Raw genomic sequence first — 12,836 nt, 5'->3', positions numbered from 1 at the left:
TGTCATTATATTTCCTGAGCTTCATTGTAAGCTCATTTATCTTCTTGCTACATTTCACAAACCACTTGCAGTCCTTATCTTTACAAATTACAAAATACATTTCCTTATCATTCTTATTCTATTTGAAACTAAATCTGTGGGAGACTGTCATATCTTTTATAAATTGTCTACACTCTCCAATGTGTCTCTATTCCATATTTGTTTTCAATTTCAAGTTCTTTTTGGAGACTGTTGCTTCTGGGTTATCAGTCCTCTCAGTATCTTCTTCCACATAGCAATTTCTTGTTGATATCACAAAATTGTTCATCTTAGTATCTTCTTCTTCATTATTTGACACTAGTGAACCTTCGGAAGTCTCACTTGAATGTGCATCAACAGGATCCCAATCCTCATCTTCTTTCTCAAATTCAGGATCACCCAAATTAAATGTATCTTGATTACAAGGGCTAAATCTAGCAACCACCTCAAACTGTCTATCATTTTCATCATCTGAGCTACCACCAAGGAATATATCATTGTTTCCATGTTCAACATCATCCTCACTTTGACTCTGACTTTCAAATGCCTCACCACTCTCAAACAAATCATTGAATTGATAAAGAACTTCTTCTACACATGCCTGAATACTCCCAACAACTTGTTGATCAACAATGCTTGCTTCCATACCATCTCCATCCTCACTTTGACTTTCAAAGCCAATCCCCCCTCCCCCCCCCCCCCGATCATCCTTAAATCCTTCATCCAATGATTCATCACTTGCTTCCAGAATTGGTTCAACATCATCTTCATCACTCGACTTTTCAAAATATGAGAAATTAAGCTTGCTTTGTAAAAAGTCTTTGAATCCCATCTTTCAAAGAATACTACTATTCTAGGAAGTTTTGCATTTGGTTTTTTGGTCTAATAGGTTGTTTTGAAGTGGTTAAGTCTACAATGACATTTCTAGTTGACTCATCATTTGGCATAGGTCGTGGAAGTGGTTAAGTCTATAATAACATTTTTACTTGACTCATCATTTGGCATGGTCAAGTCAAAGAGGAGAGATGGGCTTGGATGATGTGAAGGGACTGAACTAGACTCATCAATTGGTGGACTTTGAATTAAGTGTGGACTCATGTGTGGGCATTGAATTAGGTTCATGTGTGGGCATTGAAGGACATACACCTATGACCCTAGGGTTTGTCTCCCAATCTTGGGTCATTCATTGCACATTCTGGTAATCATAAGACACAAACAGATGAAATTTATTGTCACTTTCAACCATTATGTTCTCCCACATATCCATAAGTTGTTTGTCAATACTCAGTGGACACAAATACCCTGCTAAAATGCATTAAATAGATGATACATTTTTCCTGGGAACAAACATCCTAATTTCCTTGATGAATTCCATCCAATTTAACTCTTCTTCTTCTACTGAATATACTCTCCTCAATCCACCAGAGTACTCCTCCAAACCAAATAAACCAAGCATAGTTTTTTTCCATACACCTCCCAAATGAACAACAAATTTTCTTTTGTCATACCACATGACTGAACCAAAGCCAAAACACAACATTTTATATAATAAGGAATGGACATAAACATCAATAAAATACAAACTGAAATATAAATCCACTATTCTTAAATAATTATTTAATGGCAACAGCATGGAGAATCCCTCATTTTAAATTAAATAACATAACCAACAGACCAAAAAGGTTTAATCCATTAGAATAAAAAAATACGTAATATTTATGACCTAATTAAACGTTATTAGGGTTTAAATATTCAAAACAATCATTGACATGCAAATTAAACATGCAAAAGAAGGAGCATTGACAACTTACCTAACCAAGTTTGCTTCTTTTATTTTTTTTATATATAACTCCAACTCCAACTCCAACTCCTAACCAAGTTTTTTTTTAATATATAAAACTCCAACTCCTAGCCAAGTTTGTTATTTCTTTCGAAGATCCAAACTACGTCAATGAGAGATTGTTAACACTGTCATTCTCTCTGTGTGAAAAATGACAGAACAGATGAGAAACATAAATGAGAGAGAGTGAACGAAGAGAAATGGCATGAGTTAGTGAGTGTATTCCCGCCAATTTTATCGAGATCAATCCACAATTAACACGTGTTTTGATAACAACGGCCAAGATCTAGATGATCTTACCCGTTAAAAATTGACCACGTGTCTCATCACATACCGCCGAATTGGCGTCAAACTACAAAATTGGAGATGGTCAACTCGGTCAACATTGACCTCATAAGGGTATCGTGGGTAATAACAAAATATGTGAGATGGGTGGACGTCCATCGTTGGTCAACCAAGTCAACTCACGTTTAGGAGGACCAAAACCTAATAATCGATCATTATTGGACCAAAGCCTAATTACCCTATTATTAAAAGGCCAAAACCTAAAAACCCAAAAAAAAAAGTCTAAAGCCGATAGTGGTCTTATTCACGAGTCGGTTTATGGGTTGGGCCTGGACTTGGGCTTACAATGCTTTTGGATTTGTGTTGGGCCTTTTTTTATGTCCACCTAAAACATAGCCTGTGTGTCTGTTGGGCTTTGCGTGTTCGTGGGGGTGTTCTAGGATGGTTAGTTCCTAGTGAAATATTTCCTTTGGAGATCTGGTTAATTGTTGGAGTTGACATTAATCGTAGCTCAATTTCTCCTTGGCACGTTTTGCAAGTTCCAATTTTTAGTCTTCTACTTTTTCAATTTTCGCCAATTTTTCCTTGCCTTCGATGAAAGACATTCCCATTGAAAAAATGACTAATGTACGTGTGGAATGTGGATGCGCCTTCCGTACTGGAAAAGGTACTCAGATTGCGAGATCAACGAGAGTAATTTGAGCTGAAACCTGGTTGGGCACTTAGCCTAGTGAATTACTTTGAATTGGAAATAAGAAAACACGGTTTACATTAGCACAATGTACTCAAATTTAGTTTGATACTTTGATTAATTAGAAAATCCTAGGCCCGTCTAGTTCACAGTTCACACCACAACTTTCAATAAAATTTCAAAGTGCATATTATTTTGACTTTGTGACTTGGAAGACTCTTAGATGGATGATACGCTTAGGTTCTTTATTGATTGCTTGAATTATGAGTTTCCCCATTGAGCTAGGCAAACCTTTTAAATGTCGGGGTTTTCCCTCTATTTTATTAAAGAACCATCATCTCCACATGCCACCTACTTGAATAGTTGAATAGTTGAATAGTTGAATATATAATTGAATGTTTGTACGTTGTACTCATTGGAATTGACTGCAAATTGGCTCGATCTTCATCCTTTAGCATGGCGCATTTATTACATTTTTTTTTCTGTGTTCTCTTAACCATTAACATACTTAGAATTGAGCTAGGCACAAAAAAAATGTTAATTAATCGCAACATTTAATTATAATTCCGCCAAAGAAGTTAATGCATATGACATGCATATGAGCTTTCGTTTTGTGATCGAGTGATGAATATGAAAGCCACTACACAGCACAGAATAATCTCATCAGTAAAAAGCTAATTTAATTCTTCAGCGTAGCATGCCAACTTGTGTAAACTTAGACTACAGAACAATGATAACTATAAAATGAAAGCGTATCTTCAAATGGATAGATTAGTTATAATTTAAACATATGGCATGACAAAGCTAAGGGGAAGTCTTTACCAAAAAAAAAAAAGCTAAGAGGAAGTCGAGGCATATACATCTTATAAACTTCGAGCATAACATAAAACATATAAACCAAACTTACATTTCCGTTGACCTGTTCTGACCACCTTGAACATTTCCTCTTCAGCAACAGGCCGAACCTAATAAAGGGGCAAAATATAAGTAATCAAGTTTTCAAAAAAAAAGTCCACTAACTTGGAGGTTTGAAGCTCTTGTTCATCTTTAGATTACATAAAAATAAATAACAAACTAAAGCTTGAACAAGAGTTTCAAGAAAATGCATTTTCAGCAAATAGTAAAATAGAAGCACGATACCTTTGGCAAACGATACCTTTGGCAAAGGAACATCCCATTTACTAGCTTTCTCTTTCCTCTTTTGTTTGATACTGTTACTTAGAACCTGGAAATAAGCATTTACCATTAGTTCGCAAAACATAAAAACAAACTTGCATAAAAATGAAAAGCTTCCAAACTTCCTCAAGTTGGACTAAGCTGGAATACCTTTGCACGCGTGGTTTGTTCACGTTCTAGAAGATAAGCAGGAAGAGCTCCTTCATGAACTTCATCATCCACCTTGTGCCTACTTGATGATTCCTCGTGCATAGCCAACCTATTGGAAAACACAAAAATAACATCAGACCAAAATTACCACAAACTAATAAAACAACTATATAGTTGATAAATGTATTCAATTAAAAGTAAGAGAATGAGACAATAAACGTATTCATATTAAATATTCATAAGTTGTGGTATGAACAATGATTGTTCATACTCTAATAAGTGTTATTACTGATTATACGTTATATTGATGTATGAACAGTGATTGTTCATACTCCAAATAGGTATGAATATTGATTGTTCATATTCCAATAAGTGTTATTACTGATCATATATTATATTGATGTATGAACAGTGATTGTTCATACTCCAAATAGGTATGAACAACGAGTGTTCATATATAACTCATGTTAAGGTGATTGTTCATACTCCAATAGGTGTTATCATACATTATGTTTAGATATGAACAGTGATTATTTATACCTATATACATCGGGTCGTTTCGGCTGGGCAGACCATTTGTTATTTCGTTTCAGGGGTATATTTAACTTTTCATTTATCCGAGCCGTTTTTAATTTCACCTTAAGAGTATATTTGACTTTTCATCTACTACCTAGTCTTTGTGAGTGATTAAAAAAAAAAGTTGGCTCAAAGAGTTATTTTTTCACCATATCTGTCATGGAGAGTCACTCTCTGTACACCAACTTGATTTGAAACAAACACGCGAAATTTTGAAAATACATACATAGTGAAACTCATGTATTTGTTTATATGTTTTTTTTTTTTGTAAAGGCTTCATCTCTAACCCAGGTGATCAGCTTTCAATCTTAGCAATTACCAAAGCAAAATCTATTAATCATCAAAGTTTGTTTAGATTTTAGATCATAATCAAGAGCACGGGTTAACAACCTCCCTTAACTTGAGATGAGAGATCTCTCAAAGAGAGCATTAGTTTAATTTATAAGCTTGGAAATACACCATCTGTCCATCTGTAAAGGCTTTATATGGGAATATGTGAGCGTTGGTCAGCTGGCGAAATTTCAATAGAATGCCAAAGCGAAATATCTCTAGATATTTCGGACATTTTTATATGCCGCAGCAACATTTTTTGTCCTATGTGGCGGCTCAAATCTTTGTCTGTTTTCGAGAATCGTGATATTAAAAACTAGGAAGAGTCTCGTTTGCTGACTTTTTAAGACAAAATCGTTTTCAAAGACTCACTCACTGAGTCACACTCAACCGATTTAGGTCAACTTAAAAACCAAAATTGCATCAAATTTAATGCATTTAAGGTAAAATTTCAACTCCCCCTCCTTCAATTACTTCAAATTACATCAATTAGCACCATAAAGTAACAATTTTTATCACTTTTAAACATATTACAGGTACTAAGAACTCTGAAATTTGGCATAATTTGGGTAAACCTGGATTCAAATACATTGAAATGGTTATTCCCAAAACAAAGCAGAAGGAAATCATCAATTGGGATTGTTGTTCCGTATATAGAATTGAATAATAGAGGAAGTAGTAGCTCAATTAGTTCTGGAATGGCTTTAAATTTATTCAAGTTATGTTCTGGTCTTAGAGTACTTGGCTATTTTATGATTCTACTTGTTGGGGCTATTATTGCGGTTTCGTATTATGCTGTTGTTGTTCTTGCTTGGGGTCCAAGGTTACTCCATGGAGGGATGATCTCCGTTTTGGCCTTCTTCATTGTAGCTGTCTTCCATGTCTTGGTACTTCAGTATTGTAACTCAATATTTGTGTTTACTTTGAATTATGTGTTTACTCTAGATTATGGTGTACTTGTATTTATTGCGTTAATGCTATATAGTTTTCTTGTTTGTATTATCAGTGTAGATGCTTGAATAGTACATAGCAACCAAAAACTAATATTGAATTTTTTTTATCAGTACTAATTGTTAGATGACATTGAATGAGATACTAGTTACAAAGAACGTGAATAAGATGGCATAAAGCATCGCATGACAAATTAAGTAGGATTTTTGCATATATTATAAGTGTCTCGTTGTCTGAGAGAGTTGAGAGTGAAAATCTGTACGGTGTATCTTGTATGATTGCTTACAGTAGTATCTGAATCTGAATGTCTTAGCTGTCAAACACCTATCCAGTATGCATTGGACTGATCTACGTAATCCCCTATAGGAGAGGTCATGTCGATGATATTTTTCATATGGAAAATTTTGGAGAGCTCATAACTCATAAGCTTAGGAGATAATTTTACTCAGGGAATTGTCAATTTGTCTTGATGGCCATAAGTTTAAAATGTTGAGGTGGATCTATGAACAACCCATGGTCTACCCAGCCACTGCATTATGATAGTTCACATGTGTGCTAAAATAGTTAATAATTTTTTTTTTATAGAAATAAGCTAGGGTTAAGCAGACCCCCACCTGTATTAATTAAGAAAATCTAGCATACATAGTTCCTTTTCTCATCCTCTTCTACTAAAACAGTTAATAGTTGTTATATTATGATCAATATATTTGACATGACATATTTTTGGTTTATGTATTCAGATGACTTATGTAGTTGATGTGACATAGTAGTCTTATTTCTTTACTTATTTGTTTGATGATATGCTCAGAGATGTCTAGGCCCCATATTAAGGGAAGATTTGGTTGATCAGCATTTTCTATACTGCTGCTAGTTTATTGTTGTGTTACTTAATAACTTAATGATATTTTTTTTTTCCATGGGCATTATCAATTTTGAGCAACTTGAATGAATAATTTTACAATATTTCCATTATTTTTATGCTAGCCATAATAATGTATCTTTGACATTTTGATTCAGACACTGCTTTTACATGAACCGTGATGTTCATTGCCCGTGAATGGAACAAAATAAAAATAGTTTTTCTAAAGCACTTTTGTGTATGTTTTAATGAGCATTCTTTCTTGCAGCTTGTTTTGTTAACATGGAGCTATTTTATGGTAGTCTTTAGAGATCCTGGTTCTGTTCCTGGAAACTGGAAACCTATTTTGGATGAGGAGAGTATGGAAGCAGGTGGTTCAATGCCATCACAACAGTATGTTTCTGCACAACCTAGTTCCTGTCCCACAGAAGGGATGGAAAGAAGACCATGTGTAAGCTACTGTATTAAGCTGCCAGAATAGCAAGCCAGCCACCCATGTCACCATTGTTCTGTTTGTAAGTTTTTCCTGCTTACTTTATATATAATTAATATTCCCTTAATCTGTTAGAATGAAAAGATATCTTCTTTTCATTTTCAAAAAACGAACCACAACTCCTGGTACCTCTTAATATCCATGCTTTTGGTAATGCAATTTTATAACTTAGTCCATTTTGTTTTGTTAATCTAGCTTAGGGAGACTTTCGTAATTTATGTGTAACCTGTTTATTTGATTGTGTTTCTCATAGGTCAGAGGTGTGTTCTCAAGATGGATCATCACTGTGTTTGGGTTGTGAATTGTGTTGCAATTTGAACTACAACAAGTTCTTTCTTCTTTTTCCTTGTAAGTGCATGGTTTTTTTTTCTTTTTTTTTAAGTATGAAATTTTTCATGTTTGTAGAAATTTCTTTTGTTTGTTTTATCAAGTTTCTTCTTGTGCAGAAATTGTTGTGGGGAAAGATGCATTTACGGTTTACATTTTATTTTCACATAGGTTTTGTAACTAATGAATTATGAACAGAAGGAAAATAATTGCTTATACCTATTGGCACTTAAGCGCTTATATGCTCTAGCCTAGAAGATGTATTTGCAAGTTTGCAGCTGATGCAGTAGTTGTTGATTTTACTTAGGGAAAGGTTGAATGTAAAGAACTTTGTATGTTTAAGAGAGGTAAAAATTAATTGAAGCAAGATAGTGTATGACTTGAGCAACTTGAGCAGAAAGAGAAATCACGGGTTTTCATATTTTGGTCTATCTTTTCAGAAGAATTGGTAGGTGGGGATGATGCTTCCCTTGAATTGTAGTTGGTTTGGTTAAAGTGGAGGGGTTCATTTGGAGTGCCATTTGATAGGCCCATTTTGTTCAAGAATGAAAGGTGGGGTTTATGAGACAAAACTAACTCTAATATGTTGTATGGTTTGAATGTTTGGTGACCATAAAAAACATGTTTATACAAAGTCTTGTTTCCTTTTTGTGATGAGAAGATTGTCTAGAAATCTCACCTTAGCACTAGGATGAGAATTTGTTCCTTGAAACTTAGGTTAATCGTGGGCAATGGATTTACATCTTTTCATGAACATTCATTTAATGGTATCATTGACTGTACTTAGCAAAGAAGTTTATGGGACCCATGGTTAGACTACTTAATTTCAAATCTAGTGAGAATCTAGCCTAAAAGCCTCCAATGAGAGTGATTTATGAGTAATGACCGCACGAAGAGTAGTTATTTCGAAGTAGAAATCACATGTCTACTTCTACTTGATCACCATCCTAATCCTAGAAGAGAATTTAGGCTTTTTTTGGATCGATATAGCCATAAATACATACATGTACAAATTTTACCGCTAGTAAGCCCCCATTGAACCTTTCATTTAGCCATTTTTTGTTTTCACCAAACATGCCCCTTACCCATCTATTAAACCCCAAGATAAAATAAGCCACCTATTTGATGAGTATGAGAAATAGGATGAATGCAAAAAGTAAAGAGAAAGACTTGTCCAAACAAAAATTAGTTATTTGCTTCAAAAGAAAAGGAAAAGAAAATATAAATAAAATTTCAAGTAAAAGTCATAGTTAGAACTCCTAAAAATCAAATCAAAAGGAGTTAATAAGCCAAAAAGGGCTAAGAATGGAAAATATATTTTAGAAGCAGCAAACAAAGGATTTCTCTAGTGTTAAATTTTTGAAGACCCTGTTCTCTCATACTTATCATATTTTTGATTTTCCATTTCCTTTTCTTCTACACTATCACTTTAAGCCCCATAATTCCTATTAAAGACCTCTATCTCAACTAGGAGTAGGGTAGTGTGATAATAAGTAGTAGTTGTGATCGATCAACCTCGACTCTTCTGAATGTCATTGAGTATGTGAGGAAACGTGTGCCCACTGCACACTGGAGTTAGCGAAACTTGAGTAGAAAAATTATGAAAGAATTTGTGTTTTACACATGCACGTGATAACCTACTTAAGAACGCTCTCCAAAGGATCGAGAACGCGGCCCGCTTGCGATTCATTCATTATAAAAATCACTGCATACATGATCATATGTAGATGTTTTAATTATTGTGAATGTATTAACTTAAGTTTCATAGGAATTAGTTCTTGTTCCCTACTAATGAGATGTATAGATATCGAGATCAACTAAAGGGAACAAGCCCTTTGTTCTTGAGTCGTTGTAGTATAGGTGAAGTTTGTGAGTATCTTCTACGGAAAACTCTCACGAGGCTATAACTCGTCTACTAGGAAATTCCTAGTGGTTTAAAGGCCTTGTTGCATATGCATGGTCAATGCAATGTATTTCTGAAGCGAGAATTAGCTTAGACTAGCATTTTTGGCCACTTATCGTTTTAGTGTCTCTTTGCTTGAGGACAAGCAAAATGTTGTTTGGGGTGTTGTGATAAAGCACCCAAAACTATAATATAAACCTTGTAGAGACATTATATATTGGTTAATTATGTGTGTAATAAATGCTAATTAATTGTATTTCCATGTTTTTGCAGGTTTAAATACGCATAAACGATGAAATTTCAACAAAATTGGCATTTTGGCATGGAAACAAGGTAAATATGTTAATTGGAAATAAAGCCTTTTATCAAGTCCAAAAGAAGCCCATTGGAAGCTTAAATCAAGCATGGTCAATTCCCGGTCAACCCCCGTCAAATCTTACTTGAAAAAGTCAACGAAATTTCAAAAATCATATCTTTTGACTCGAACTCCGTTTTGGGTGTGACCTGTCAAAATGATCAGCATAACAATCTCTACACAATGGTATACAGCTTCCATCAATTTATTGGACTAGGAATTAAAACAGGTCCGAACCAAGACAAGTAAAAATCTAATTACTATTCATCATGATATCATTAAGTGGAAGATTATGTAATCACCACTTTATCCATAATAAGTGCACAAACCACTCCTAATTATTTATATTGTAATGGGAATTACTATTTCACCCACTTTTCTCCACTTAGATTAAATAAATTCTATATAAAAAAGTAGATTAATTTGTAACCTTTGGATTGAAAATGTAAGATGTAATCTTGGTCACCCATCTCATCCTTTGAAACTATAAATAGGAGGGTGGTGCTCTAAATAAACTTGCCAATTTACTTGTGATTTGTGGCCTTGTTGCCCATCACTCTCTTTTTCTTCTTCTTCTCAATCTCTAATTCTCTTGTAAGTAGTTCATAAGGCCTAGGATCATGAGCTAAAACCCTTTTTTGTGGAGGATTAATGATACTCATGTGAAGAGAAGCTCCATTAATGGAGTCTTTCATTACTTTAAATTTTCACAAGCTTGTTATCAATATCAACTCCAAAATAGTTTATGTTGATAACAAGCTAGGACTTGTTAGGGTATTCTAGAGATAGAGTACCATAATAAGTCCACATGCTAGTAGGTTGTCTTAGAGATAAGATAAATCTACTAGGGATCAAACTTGATATTATTCTTGGGTTTGTCTATGAACCCAATAATGATTATAGTTCTTATAATGAATTGATTAAAAATGATAGTTATCCTTGCATGAGTAAAGTTAATCCTCCATATATAACTCTCCATAACTTTCTCTTTCTTCTCTTCTCTAAGTAATTTAGAATAAATTTGTTATTGTAATTTGAAAGTTAATTTAAAGTAAGTGTAGTGTAAAACTTCCACCTAAAAGCCTTCTCTCATTAAAGGTTTCTTGTGATTAGTCGAGCTAAGTTGTAAACCAAACGTGCTTCAATGTTAGGCATGGGGCGATACCTTTACTCGAACTATATTTCAACATGATTTAAGAGTAAGGTAATTGATATAAGTGTGAGTTGGAGAAAGTCCAATTAACTACTTATCAGTTGCTCCACGAAATGAAGCACCAAGTTCACAGAGTACAAGTTGGTATGCAGCGATTGGTAGCGACTAATCACATGACTACTTATTACACCAATCTGGAATTTCCTCATGCATATAATAGATCTGATCAAGTCACTGTTAGGGATAGACAAGCTATAAACATAGCTAATACTGGTAACATTACTTTATCTAATGCCTTCTTCAAAGTTTCTACTTAAAGATGTGTTGCATGTGCTAAGAATTTCCTAAAACCTTTATCGTGCATAAGTTTACCTCGATAATGATTGCTCTTTGACTTTCACATCATCCCATTTCTTTGTGAAGGACAACAAGTCCTGAGAGGATCCTTTTTTCAAGGACCACATAGGCATGGCCTATATCCAATTTCTCTATCAACTTCTCGCATCAAGCACATTTCCTTCCTCTGTTTTCATTGATAACAAGACACAAGCATTTATTGGTGAAAGAGTTGTTCTTATCCTTTGGCATCAACGACTTGGTCATTCTCCGCATCTTTTGTCTTCAACAAAATTATTCACAAGTTTCAAACTCCTTTGAATAAAGACTTCGAGTCAAGTTTTTGTAGCAACCCGGTTTGGCAAAAGTTGTAAACTCTCTTTTGAAAGGTCCAAAACTAGAGCTACTTGTCCTCTAGAACTTGTACATGTGGATCTATGGGGTCCATCACCATTTATATCTACTTTTGGATTCAAATATTATGCTAGCTTTGTGGATGATTTTTCAAATTACCATTTGGATCTATCCTTTGTTTGTGAAGTCGATTTTCATGTTATTTTTCAACACTTCAAAACTTAAATAGAAAATTTGCTTGATAAGAAAATAAAGATTTTTAGATCGGTTTAGGGAGTTTACTAGCATTGCCTTTGAAGACTTTCTTATCACTAGTGGTATTAAACATCGGTTTTCATGTCCTCACACTCCACACAAAATGGTGTTGTAGAGAAAAACAAAGACACATCAACACGACTTTAGTAGAACATTATTCTCTCAAAGCAATATGCCTTACTCTATTGAACTGAAGTCTTCCAAACATCGAGTTTTCCCGATCAATAGGTTACCCATCAAACATTTTGACTATATTTCTCCCTATGCAAAACTATTCAACACAAGTCCAAATTATACTTTCCTTAAAAGTTATGGTTGTGCATGCTACCTTTGGTTAAAACCCTACACAACAAACAAGTTTCGTGCTATAAGCAAAGAATGTATTTTCATAGGATATAGTCTTTAATCACAAAGGCTATAGATGTCTAGACAGATCTTCTGGGGAAGAGTATATGTCTCACGGCATGTTGTTTTTAGTGAAAAACATTTTCCTTTCAAAAATCATGTTTTCTTCTCTCCTTCAGTTCAATCTTCTTCGATCAAATTCTTCAACATTAATGTTCAACCCCTTCATACCTTCTGAAAATTCATCCAATTCTTCATTTGTCCAAACATCAGACTCAAGTCATTCTTCCGTATTACCAATAAACAACAATTCTGCATCAGAATCAAATCCTTCATTACATGATATACAATGCAACCATCTACTACAAATGTTACAGAGCACTCAATGCAAACAAGAGGGAAGGCTGGTATTATTAAGAAAAAGAAAATCATTTCAGTA

The 12,836-nt window shown here is 34.3% G+C and overlaps 1 long non-coding RNA gene and 1 pseudogene across 2 annotated transcripts; one reads left to right on the top strand and one right to left on the bottom strand.

Annotated features, from left to right (window-relative positions):
* Positions 1 to 3,663: 3,663 nt before the first annotated feature.
* On the bottom strand, positions 3,664 to 4,243 carry LOC147517866 (uncharacterized). The gene is made up of 3 exons (XR_015213954.1): positions 4,161 to 4,243; positions 3,991 to 4,059; positions 3,664 to 3,799 (listed from the first exon to the last, which is right to left on the bottom strand). It is a non-coding gene; the product is annotated as an uncharacterized LOC147517866 (long non-coding RNA).
* Positions 4,244 to 5,385: 1,142 nt separating this feature from the next.
* Positions 5,386 to 7,880, top strand: LOC147517865 (putative protein S-acyltransferase 12; annotated as a pseudogene). Its single transcript, XR_015213093.1, has 5 exons — positions 5,386 to 5,509; positions 5,603 to 5,953; positions 7,145 to 7,391; positions 7,623 to 7,717; positions 7,801 to 7,880. The product of XR_015213093.1 is annotated as a putative protein S-acyltransferase 12 (transcript).
* The last annotated feature ends 4,956 nt before the right edge of the window (positions 7,881 to 12,836 follow it).

The sequence above is a fragment of the Coptis chinensis genome, chromosome 2 (assembly GCF_015680905.1).
Source record: "Coptis chinensis isolate HL-2020 chromosome 2, ASM1568090v1, whole genome shotgun sequence".
Classification (NCBI taxonomy): Eukaryota; Viridiplantae; Streptophyta; class Magnoliopsida; order Ranunculales; family Ranunculaceae; genus Coptis; species Coptis chinensis.
This window is presented reverse-complemented; position numbering and strand designations above follow the sequence as displayed.